This window comes from Falco peregrinus, chromosome 14, assembly GCF_023634155.1.
Source record: "Falco peregrinus isolate bFalPer1 chromosome 14, bFalPer1.pri, whole genome shotgun sequence".
NCBI classification, from domain to species: domain Eukaryota; kingdom Metazoa; phylum Chordata; class Aves; order Falconiformes; family Falconidae; genus Falco; species Falco peregrinus.
This window is the reverse complement of record NC_073734.1, coordinates 19,226,442-19,239,072: the sequence shown is the minus strand read 5'-3', so window position 1 is coordinate 19,239,072 and position 12,631 is coordinate 19,226,442.

The window sequence follows — 12,631 nt, the reverse complement described above, 5'->3', positions numbered from 1 at the left end:
TTAAGCTTTAGACCTTAGAATGTTTTAACCTGGTTCCTCCTTTTCTTATTCACTTTGTAACAGTATTTTAGCAGCTTTTTTGCCACAGCAGCTGTTAAGGTAACATTGTAGAAAGTATTTTGAGTTCTTAAAGTCTTCAGCTGTAATTATGCTTCTCAGAAGAATCATTCTGTACCTATACGTGTGTATATATGTACATATGCATATGCACATACATATACCCATATAAACAGAGACCATCAATGGCCGTAACTCCACTATATAATCCTCTGCATTTGGTCAAACTGACTAGGGAACCTGCTTGTAACAAAGAACTATCTGTTTAGAAGAAATATGCCTCAAAAATTAACAATTCATTCATTACTGGTCTGAAATATAGACTACATCCAGAAATTTTGTATGTTCAGCATTTTTTTACAAAAACAGGTATTGACAGATAAATTTTGTCACATTATGAATGAAGCACTCAAAAAGACAGCTTGGAAATTGCGTCCTGCAATCTATTTTTACAGATAGAAATAACGGATTAAGTTAAAATGATTAGCACCATGGCAGTAGGTCTGCGCATCAAATAGCATTCTCTTAGCTGATGGTAGCACTGACTCCTTACAGAAACCTGTTTTCTATAAATTATGTACCAATTTGCAATACAAAGAACACCAAAGTATTTTACTGTGTTTTGATATCTACTGGCTTGTGACAGATGCATTTTTTTTAAACCTGCACATTGCTATCATTAAGCTGCCTAAAGGCTTGATTTTCAACTGAAGCTTCTACAGAGCTGCAAAAGATGAAAATGCCTCAAAAATTAATTTGTTTGCCATTCACAGTGTGTGGCAATGCAGGAATCATAAGACAATACTGTGAAATCTTGAATAAGAAAAAGTAGCTCCCTTTTAAAATTCTTTTGCCTAAAACTTGAAGCTAAACTTCCTTGTGTGAGAACTCATAAAAAATAGCAATGAAACCTCATTGAGAAATGAATAGTAAAAAACTGAGGTGTTGAACAGAGCCCTGGTTAGCTTAATTTTAATTGTAGGTTTGACAGTTATTAAACTTTCAGAAAAGACACCCAGAAATAAAAAAAACCAGAGTAGTAAAATCTCGATATTACAGAACCGAACATGTACTTACTAAGCATGTAAGTAAATATTATCATGCCAAGTCAGTCTTTGAGTTAAAGGGTTGTATGCAACTCTGGATAGTTAGCAGGAGACAGGATGATGTCAGGAAGTTATTTCCTATAGGTTAATGGCCATGTGGTTAAATTGCTCAGTTTCCATACATTGGTAAGTATTTTGATGTGTTTGCCACCCACAAGCCCAGAAACGCCACGTGGGACTCCTGATAAACAACAGTGCAGGCTGAGATCAAGCTCAAGTAATGAATCGACTGAAGGATTGCTTTGGTCCCAGAAGCCCCAGGGGTTATCTGTAGTCACTGCTTGGAGTGGTATCTCATTTGAATGCTTCAAAACTAAGAATGCTTTCCCAGGGTGAAAAATCTTCAGACATAACCCTAAATGTCTTTTCCCCCCTTCATTGATGGAAGTCTTCCATTAGCTTCTGCTGTTTGTCACCTTGGCATCACTTGTACTCATGATCTTTTTCCATACTGCTCCACACATCACCCTTTTCATTACAGAAATGCACTCTCCTGAAGGAATTCAAGTCAAGTGGTCCCAAACATCAAAGGTATTTGAAAACCAAACCTAACTCTACATCTAAATTTTACAGTCCTTAAAGAGAATAGAAACAAAATTCATGGGTGAAATGTGGGCTTGGTAACATGATTAACAAATTTTTAGTCAGATTTGCACCCAAAATATCAACAGCTCTACCATCAAGTTTTGAAATAAGAAGCTGGATGTGAATCCCGCTTTATTAATTTCTGTTGACAGGTGAATTGCACTTTGCAAAGTGTTTTCTGCTTACATTTTATTTAGTTACTGTCCCAACTAAATTTAGCTTTCCTAAAACAATCACTGAATTTAAATGAGTTTCCTGTCCGCACACATTTGTAATTTTTGTACTAATCATTTCTTTTTTGATAGCACATTGTTTTATTCTTTCAGTCTTGGAAAAAAAAAAAAGATAAAAGAAAAACCTGCCACCAAAGTGAAATTTTTTTTATTGCATTTCATTTTAAGTCGTCTTTTTAAAGATCTGTCATTTATACAATGACAAGAAAACTTTCTAAATTGGAACTAATTTATGAATTCCTTCTTTTTGGCATAATGTCACTTTGCAAGTTAAAATGATAATGACTGCAAAGATCAAATATGTTTATCTAAAAAAAGAAGAGGGGGTTTAAGAGTTTGCTCTCATTAGAAATCTTTGCAAACTCTGTACACAGCAGGCATTATAGATTTTTTTGAGTGCAAAAGTCCTTTAGGTTAAGAAAAAGCTGTAGCTGAGAAAGGTAAAGCTTGAAGACAGATCAGAATACCTTTTTCTGGCTCCGGGTGAGTGAAATATCTGGTTTTCACTTATGTGATTGTTAGAATGAAATTTGATTTTGTTGCCAAACCAACACTTTGGAGTACTCCATATATGTGAGTGGCTTCTTCCTACTCACCCTTCCACTCCTGTGCAGTCCTTTGATGGCACAAATACGCACAAAACAGTGTGGTCCCTGGCACTCTACCTGATGAGAGGTTACAGCACCGAGATGCACAACTGAGTCTTTACAACTAGTAAAGTGACATTATGTGTTGTTTTTTAATAACTTCTCCATTGTAACAGAGTGGTGTGGAAATATGCGTCCAAATGGCTTACAGTGGAACTTGGTACACTGGAAAACTTTCTGACCTCTTGTCTTTTCATTAGAAGGATTTTGATGCTAAGGAAACAACTAAGCTGTACCAAATGAAGTAGAATTAATACCATTATGCTCACAATATGCCCATTGCCTGGGGCGAATGCTGTCGACTGATCTAATAATACCAGAATCGCATCTTCACACCAATGTAAAATGCATCCATATGTTTCTTATCAAGACCACTGGTGGCACAAGTCCTTGATCCGGGTAAATAATAGTCTTTAAAGCTGTACAGAAGAAAAGTTTAATTTGGTGCTGTTGCTGTGCCCTCTGCTATTGCTTCCCCTTACGCTTCTGAATTTCTTGTTACTACCAGTAGTGTTGGCATTTCACCATCTGTTCTCTCTTCCAAGATATCAGTTTGTATTTTTGCCTATAGCTCAATCTCTCATGATATGCTCTTCACCATTAAATGTTTAAAAGTAGCACAAAGAAGGTATTAGTCTGTGATATAAAGGGGAAGAAATATGTTTCCCCTACTCATTTTCTTTCATTGAAATTGTAAGTCTTTTTAAAGAAGTAGTTAAAAATAATTATGAAATATTTTTGAAAATACTACAAAAATGTCATATAAGATGTTCTAATGCTTTGTCTAGGCACACTGCATTGAGTGCAGATTCAGGCTGCAAGTGAATAAGGAAACAATTTCTACCTTATATTACCAAAAATAGATGTTGAATGGGCTAGTAATTTCACCTAAATCTTGTTTTAAGTATAGCTTTCACACTAAAAAAAAAAAAAAATCCTTCTAATATCTGATGCAAAATTATACAAAGATTAAAAACAAAGATGCAAATATGAACAAGATAAAAAAGATTCAGACTACATTTTTTCCTATTTAAACCCCTATGAGGATCTTTTTTTCTCCTTTGAGATGATGAAGGAAGTTCCTATGCAGGGTTTTCCTTTGACATCACGTACAGCTGATGATTGTGTCACTGAAGGAGATCTCACAGTTGAGTGGTGATCTCTGAATGTCTGTCTTATCCTCAGAAGCTTCCACCGCCATGCCCAGATTGTGCTACTTCCGTTGACTAAACACAACTTTTGAGGACTGTTTGTTTTGAACATGCTGACAAAAATCAGTGAATTAGTGATTTATTCACAATATATCCTAGAGACAAATAAGTATGCTTTGTCTTCTGTCTCTAGAATAATTGTGGGGTGTGGTGTGGTGTGTTATCCTTTATATGCAAAATTTCTGATGCAGGTCAAGTGTGATATGGGACAAAAGATGTCTTTTATGTTTGGTACTCATGCTGATACTACTGAAGCATACACTTCAATGCCGTTCTCCATTTTATACTCAGATTCTTGAAGACGAAAGCATGACTAGGAAGACTACTATTAGATAACATGCCCATGAGCTGTTAACGAAGCTGCAAATTACTAGTGAAATATGAAAAGTGAACACAAAAGTAGGTGCCGCAGCTGGCTGGAGTAAAAAAACAAGTTTCATTTCTGTCATGTATTTGAAGTACAAGAAGATGGGAGTTTCTACGATCAACAACATATTAGAAGCCTTTTCAAAGAAAATAAGCAATCCCAAGGTGTCTGGACGCTATCCAGATTTGTTTGGAAGTGCTTTAATATGAGGATAATTGGATGCCAATCTCTGGATAAAAATTTAATGTTAATTTTTATTCTGAGATCAGAAACCTGTCCTATCACTGTACGTTAGCTGTCATGTTTATAGGGCCTTTACGTGCCTTCAAATTCTTTTATTTCAAAGATAATTTGAGAAATATTGAGATGCAAAGATGCATGCTGCTCTGAGTCCTCAGTGTTTGTGCAACGTATTCAGGAAGCTTTTCATGAAGCCCAGAGACTGTAAAAGATGATTATACAAAATATTCCTGAACTAGGTCATGTCAGTCCATTAAAGATGTCCTTGAAAGTATGTATTTAAACCTATTTAAGTCTTTTGCAGATGGCGGTGAGGCAGCATTTAGGTTTTTTAAGAAATCCAGCAAAACCACAGTTTACACCAGCAATATCAGAGGTAAGTTTTGAGTAATCTTTTCTATTATTTTTTTTTTAATGTATTAAGCTAGTTAACAACATGACATATAGGAATGAAAGTTCAGTTCCAGTTTCACTTTGTGAACTAAATCCTGTTCCCTTTCTGCCTCTCTCCATATAGAGAGCTGGAGCATTATTTAAGAGACAGTGCAAGAATTAGTTCATGGTTGTTTTTTTTTCCTTACTCATAAGAAGGAAATGTGGTAGAAAGATCATGACACTGTCTAGAAAGATTATCTTTTTGTATTTTTTCTGGTTTTCAGGGAGGAGGAAGAATAATAGATATCCCAGGTACTGAACAGTTCCTCCTTGCTACAAGAATATCCTTACGTTTATTACATTTCCTTCATAGAAAGTTCAGTACCTGACTACAAGTGATCACAGAAAAAGGTTTTGCCTGAAGACATACCTGGGTATTGCTTGGTGCAAATGTTGAGTTACTACAATGATGTCAGGGTGGTATCACACAGATGTCTCTGGGGAAGTGGTTTGGGTCAAATTTTTTGTTTAGATACGTGAATATAATTTTTAGTGAAAGCTTTAGAATTCTTCACAATTATGACCAGTCCTTTTATTTTGGATACAGCATGCCTGTCAGGCAAGCATTAAAATAGTAATTTTGGAATGTTCTTCCCCCAGCTTCTGTAGTATTGTGATTGTGCATTTGTGATATTGCCATATTGTAATATTGACAGGTTAACTAATTTTACCAATTTCTTTCTTCTGTTTGAGCTATCTATTTACCTTGACAAATCTTTGAGCATGGACACCATGGGGGGAGGTTCTGAATATTATTTTGATACAAATTCTTCAGATTTATCACGAGCACAATTTTTTTCTGCAGTACCAGTGTGTATATGTACCTACTATGGTCAAGCGCTGTTTCGAATGGCTTTCCAAAGGAAACTCTGCCAGAGTTGGATACAGTTACAATAATTCCAATGGAACTTCCACTGGAATCACCCAGCTGGTTAAAGCTTAAAGACCCTCAGTCAAACTACCAAACCCTGGTACTTGACAGCAGAAATTGTTAAGATTTTTTTTCTTCTGTTCCTTTTTGCTTTTGAAGAAAGGTAGCTTAGCAAAAGTCTGTCATAGCCTGGAAGGTTTGTGCAGACAGAAGGTAGTTAGCAAATGGAATTATGTGCAGAAAGGCTTTAATCCCTCCAGCCCTTATATAAGAACATCTGCTTGAATTACAGGCTGCACATAAATTGTGTGTGTGCTTGTTTTTGTCACAGATCCTTCCCCTCCACCCTCTGCTCCCCACATCTTATAAGATACAACGCCAAAAAAAAAAAAAAAAAAAAAGAAAGAAAAAAAAAAAACCACCAAAACCCCAAAAGCTAATTAGTACTTCCAGCCCCCCCATTAGCGAAACTTGATATGTTTACTAAAAAAATAATTACGACATTCCATTCATAAATCTTTAGCAATGTCAGCATTATACTGATGGAATTATGATGTCCCAGTACAAATTGTCTGACCTGCTTTATGTTCCCCAGCACATAATTAAGGTGGCGGTGTGTTAAAGGAAGTAATTTTGTTCAAAGCTTTGGCACCAGCCGTGCAATGTCTTTTGCTCGTATTACTAACAGTTACCAGTCAACGTAAGGAACTGCACCGCGTTTGACTTGTGAGACTAGACATATTCTTGTAGCTCTGAGCACAAGGCTTTGAGCAACACATGCAAAGTTAAAAATAATGTTCTGTGCAGTGACTTTGTCAGGGTTTGGGTCTTACTCTCTTGAGGATATGAGTAGAGCAAATAAATTAATGAATGATGACAAGAAAAGCTTAAAACCAACAAGCTTTAAATTTTTTTCACAGGTATTTTGAAAGAGAGCTTGTTTCCTTCCTTTGTAATCTTTGAACTTTCTTGCTTTGTTCTTTGAAGATAGAAGTTTTAAGAGAGTCTCTAGCAGGCTTTTGAAACTTTATTAGCAAATATCATTTTTATTGTCAGAGCACATCTTCTGGATATTAATTCTAGAGGGATCATAGGAGTGTACATTACTGGAGAAAGTACCAGTGGTAGTACAGGATCCTGATCCTACAAACAGCTCAGAATGTGTGCCTCACTGAAGTTCCTGAGTAATCCTGTTGACATTAAGAAACACAATGTTTCCTTACAATTCACTTGTGCAAATGTCTTCCTCACCATTTGCAGGCACCGGTGAGGTCTCCAAGCCTGTTGGCTGTAAGCTGGGCCTGAGTCTTTGTAGAATCACATTTTATGAGCCTTTCTCATATATTCTTCACTAACTTCCAGGTGCAACTTATATTTGCAAAATTACCTTGCATTAGATGGTAGGATTTGGTTGAACATAAAAAAATTGATAAAATGCATAATTACTCACTTGGTAAATGTGATTAAATGTATTTTCTTTATCCTTGTGAAACACTCGGGCTTGGGTGAAAGATAGGGAAATTGTGACTGTTAATTTAATTTAGGAATTTAAATACCTAGTACCTTGAAGACTCTGAAATTGCCTCTTGACTTCACTGGGCTTTAGGAAGGGATATTGATTAATTGTAGAATCAGCAAAATAAGTCCAGTGCAAAGAATTAATGGTAGGTTTCATAGGGCTGATTATAAACTGCAGTAGTTTATTGTTTATAAAAATCTTTTAGTTTAAAATTATCATCGTTTTGCATAGTCTATATCTTTAAACGGCTACAAATTCAATTTCTAAGTCAAAATTACATGCACTTTAATTCCTGCTACAGTTAGCACACAGTATATTATTTACATTTATCAAAAAGAAGGAATAGTCAGCTATGTGTCTAGAAGCATGGACGCATATTTAAGCATGGGTTTATATTTGAGCATGGCTGAAACTTTTCCCATAAAGTCAGGAGAACATTTAATCCAGGCTAGGATTAGCTTTAAATTTTCTTTCCAGCTAGTCCCATAGCCTGAGTGTATACACTCCCATGCCATCATTTATACGGCATCTGCCATTTTTTTATATAACACTCTTAAGATTCCAGTAAAGCTTCTAAGATGTATTTTGATATCATTGGATCCTTAACACATTCAAAACAGATTAATAACCCAAAATACACATTTTTAAAGCAATTTCCCTGCTGTGAGATGGTACATTACTGGCCTTTCTGCTCTGTTCTCTAAATGAAAATACACTGACTAGAAGACCAGACTAGAGATTCCTTGAAACTTGTATTGTTTGTTTCAGCTGATCTGAATGATACAAGCATTTCATTTCAGCATGCTTTTCTACTGTTGATTCAAACCTACAGCTAAGGCTCCTGAATAAACCACACATCTGAACATATAGTGAAGAAATATTGAAAATTCTGGATTTTAATAATCCTATAACAGTGTCAGCCTGTTTTAAATCTGTTGCTTCTGAGATCTAGAAAATACATCATTAGGCACATTGTCTTGTGAGGTCAAAATTAGCTGTTACTCTTTCCTGTAAAATATTAATTGCTGAATAATTTCCATGCAAATACACTAGCAATTATTAATTACATTGCAATGACTTGGCTGTTTATAGCCTGTAAATTGAAGCATTAGATGTATGTAAATATCTTGACTATAGTGGGAAATGGAAAGACACTGCTTAGTAATAAAAGCTGTCTTATTCAATTAGCAGCATGTTACATATCCTGTTTCCTTCTAAACACCATAGGGTCTCCTAAACATTCGGAGAGTTGGTGTTGACTAAGCAGTCTGTTGCATTTCAGACTACAGCAAACCTTGTACTTAAAATTACCATTTGAAATAAAATAGAACAAAAATTTTACCGAGCCTAAGTAGGATTGTGGCTAAGCTATTTGAAAATCAAAGCTTAAGTGGGGGAAAAAAAATCAGGGTAACATTTATTTCTGAACAAAGAAGTTTCAGAGTGGCTGAAACTATTTGATAAATAGTCTGAGTAGAAACAAAACTGACAAAAACGTTTCAACACAATGTTGAAATGCTTCATTTTGAAAATGTCAAAATGAACTGTTTTGACGTTTCAAAATGTTTTGGGTTTGCGCATTGTAATGGAATCAAGGAAATAAAAGGCTAAGTTCACAAAACTTCTTGAGGGCTGTGTCCTCTTACCAAATAAATGCAGTGAGATTCCTTGGCTCAAGCACATCTCAGCCTTACTGCCTTCCAAAAGAGTGCCCTCACCCTTCCACAAGACGATGTGTACTCTGATTCTCATCTTCTTGATGATGATCCACTTTACATGGTCAGCTTGTATATCATTGAGCAGAGAAAGCATCATTCTCACATTCTAGTAGTTTGGACATGCACTAGAAAGACACAAAAGCCTGACTTTCTACCAGTGCACTGAATCCAGCAGAGACTGAACCTTAGCCAAGGACTCTGATGTTTCAAGGAACTGTATTACCCCCATGATATCAGCTACTTTGGGGTAAAACATCCTTAGTCTTCTCCATATGAAGTATTTAAATATTATTTGCTGAAGGGAATGGAATTCACCACAAGCTATGTTTGGAGTATCTTTGGTTACTAATCCTTGGGTATTGATTTTTTTTTCCCCTTTCTTTTTCTTATTTTCCCCAAGTTAAACTCTCTCTATGAGAAGACTTTTTTATAACTTCTGGGGTTTTTACTAGTCATCTGACAAGAAAAAAATAATTAGTATTTTCATAGTCCTTCTCCAGTTGATTAAATCTTCAAAAATAATGTTGTAACATGATTCCGTATTTCGACTGATGGAAGTTGCTGGAATGTGTCAAGGATCAGTTTATGCTTACATCTATTAGCTTGCTGCCTCAATAGGTGTAAATCAGCATAGCTCCATTCATGTCAGTAAGGTGTGCTGTTTTATACCAAACAGGAGATTGACTCACAATATTTTCACTTTTATTAGGTAAGTTACAAATAGTTGTGCTAATGGGTTTGCTATTTCCCTGCTAATTTCAGTGAGTAAGTCTTTACATGCTGTTATGCATCTGTTTATCTAAAGACACACAACTAGTTTCATTGACTCAAATGACTTCTTCATAAACGTCAGATAATTAATGCTCTAATTTTCTGAGATCTGGGATTGTAAATCTGGTACATCTTGAGAAATAATATCTATGCTATATAAATATGTGTGTCTGCTGTGTGTGGGTTTGTGCATGCACAAGTATATATTGTTAAAATCCATCATTTCTGTTCTTTCCACCTCACAAATGAACAAGATAGTAAAAAGCAAACTTAGTTTAAAGAAATTGTATTAGTTTCCATTCAAACAGTAGCATAAACCTTTCATGTCACTAGTTCCTGTGAGCGTGCGTACAGAAACAGCTGTAAGAATCTTATTTAACTTTTTTCAGAGTACCATTGTCATCTATAACTGCCTAACTGAAAACTGCTGCAGATCAATATTATAAGAACTCTAAAAACCAAGGAATATATACATAACAGATTAGTCCATAATATTGTCCATGTGCCATGTCCTCCCATTCTGTTTTAAAAAAACTCCCCCTTGTAAAGCACATTATTGTGACATTCTTATGAAAACAAAGAGTGCATATTTATCTTCCAAAATATTCTTCAAGAGTTTCATAAGGTTACTTCATGAAATGTTAGACTGAGCCCTTTGCCTTTTCTTCTCATCATTTCCATCTGCTAAAAATAATCTGCGTGCAATGCAGCTAAATCAGAGTAGCCGTGGTGCATAAGGCCATGATGAGCAAGCCTAACCACTTATATAGTGCTAAGAGTCCTAAATCCTCCTGTTTTCAACCCCATTGATGCTATCATCAGTGGTGTATCATTGTATACATGCCTGATTAAAGTTTAAATAAATGTCATGGTTCAGATTCAAATAAAAATGGGCTTTTCTAAATCAGGACCTCTTAAATGCTCTTCCAAAGTCCAATAAATTCAGAATACTTTGGATTGCTTTCACTGTACTTAAAGGTCAGGCCTTTAAATAGATGTTTAGGGAAAACTTTTTTATTCAGCCAAAAGCGTATAATGTGAGACCTTTCTGTACTGAGATAGTCCTGTTAAATTACGTCCCATTACAGCGTTAGACAATTAAAGCACCGGCTCTGACCTCTTTCTGTAATACAAACAAGGAGTCAGATTTAGGGGAATGAAGATGTAGGTCAGTATCTCCAAGGATTTCACAGGAACTGAGTTAAGCCTTTCTCAAACATCACTAGGTGTGCCTTTGAGTCTAGATGGTCTTGTAATTTTGAGTCTAACCCTCTGTAAATCTAATGAATAACTTTGTTTTCTCAGTAAGGGGGGTGTGTGTGTATATATATATGTGCAGGACATATATCATAGATTGTATGTTAGATTTTTCTTAAGCTACCTTAGATTCCTGGTAACATACATATTTAAAAAAAATGATCAGCCTAATAAAAAAAAATAGGCAAGTCCAACCAATCCCAGTTTGAATTCTTTGCTGGTATATTTGTAATATCCAAGTGTGTTAATAGAAACTGAGAGATTTATCCAGTAAGTGATTTCATAGCTTTTTCCTGTTTGACTCAACACATTTATACATGAGAAGTTAATTTATGTTCTTAACAAGTTTACATATACAGCAATACTTTTTGTATGTAAAATAAAATGCCTCTTAAAGAAATTAAGTCAAGCCTATACCTCTAGTACAAACCTTTGTTCAACTCAGTTTTGTATTAGTTGTAAATATTATGCATAAATATGCAAGCCAATTATGATGTTTTTATTAGAAGATAACCTATGATTCCTAGGCAAAGTACTAATTTAAATTTCTCTTGTTTGTCAGTAATGAATTGATTGTTGCTGTTTAGTGGGTTTTGTGACAAACTGTTTTTTGTAGGTTTCAACAATACCGTGTGATTGGAATCAGCAATACTGTCGAAATAAGGATGTATCTAGAGAAGCATGGAGTTACATTCATAGTATTTCTTCTCCTTCCACATGAAGTCAGAAGTCAGTGTATAAGATATTTTAAAATATTTTTTGAGTAGAAGAAAGGCATGTCACTGAGAGAATTAAATGTACTGAATTAAACAGTAGTCAGAAATATAAGTATATGGGGGGGGTTTGCTTCAAAACATAACGTAAAATAAATATTTAGTTTTGATTTTAAAGACTGTCACTGTATGGCATAACGTGCATGAATAAGATCTCAATGTTGATATCCTAATTTCATTTAAGTGCTTTTTATTCAATATTTGACTAGGCGTTGCTGGTCTTACACTGGTACGGAGGCTATTAAGACCTGTACAGTGGATAGATTTCTATCAACTTTGGGCCGAACCTTATATTGGCAAAAGCAGTCGATCATATGCCATTAGCAGTAATGTTCTCACCCACAAAATTTTAGACCTGATTTTCGTAAGATGTATTGGGGCTGATGTAAGACAGTGCCATATTCCTTGTTTGGTTTGCGATGGCTCATGTGTGGATATTTGAAAGGCAGAAAAAGACCTCAATTTCAGCTTTGATAACAGATGTGTCCTTGAAAACTACAGCTGTCTTGATGCTCAGGGCCTGCCTTGACATCCCGTTATGCATTATTTTGGGGGTCCTGTTTGATTCTGTTTTCCAGGGACCTTTGTGCCTTCTCTGCTGCTGGCTGTTGCCAGCTGCTATGTGAAAACTGAATTCAGCCATATGAGTGCAGGCAGCATATTGTGAAAAAACCTGTCCATGGTGGTTATCACCAATCTTTGAGCCAGTCCTTACTCGCAAGCTGCTGTGAGTGTGGACCTGGTGTGAATGGGAGCACTGGGATTGATGTTCATGGGACACTGGGCTGCGACTCAGTTCTGTTTGGTTTGATTCCTAGATCATCCAGTGTGTCTGCTGCAG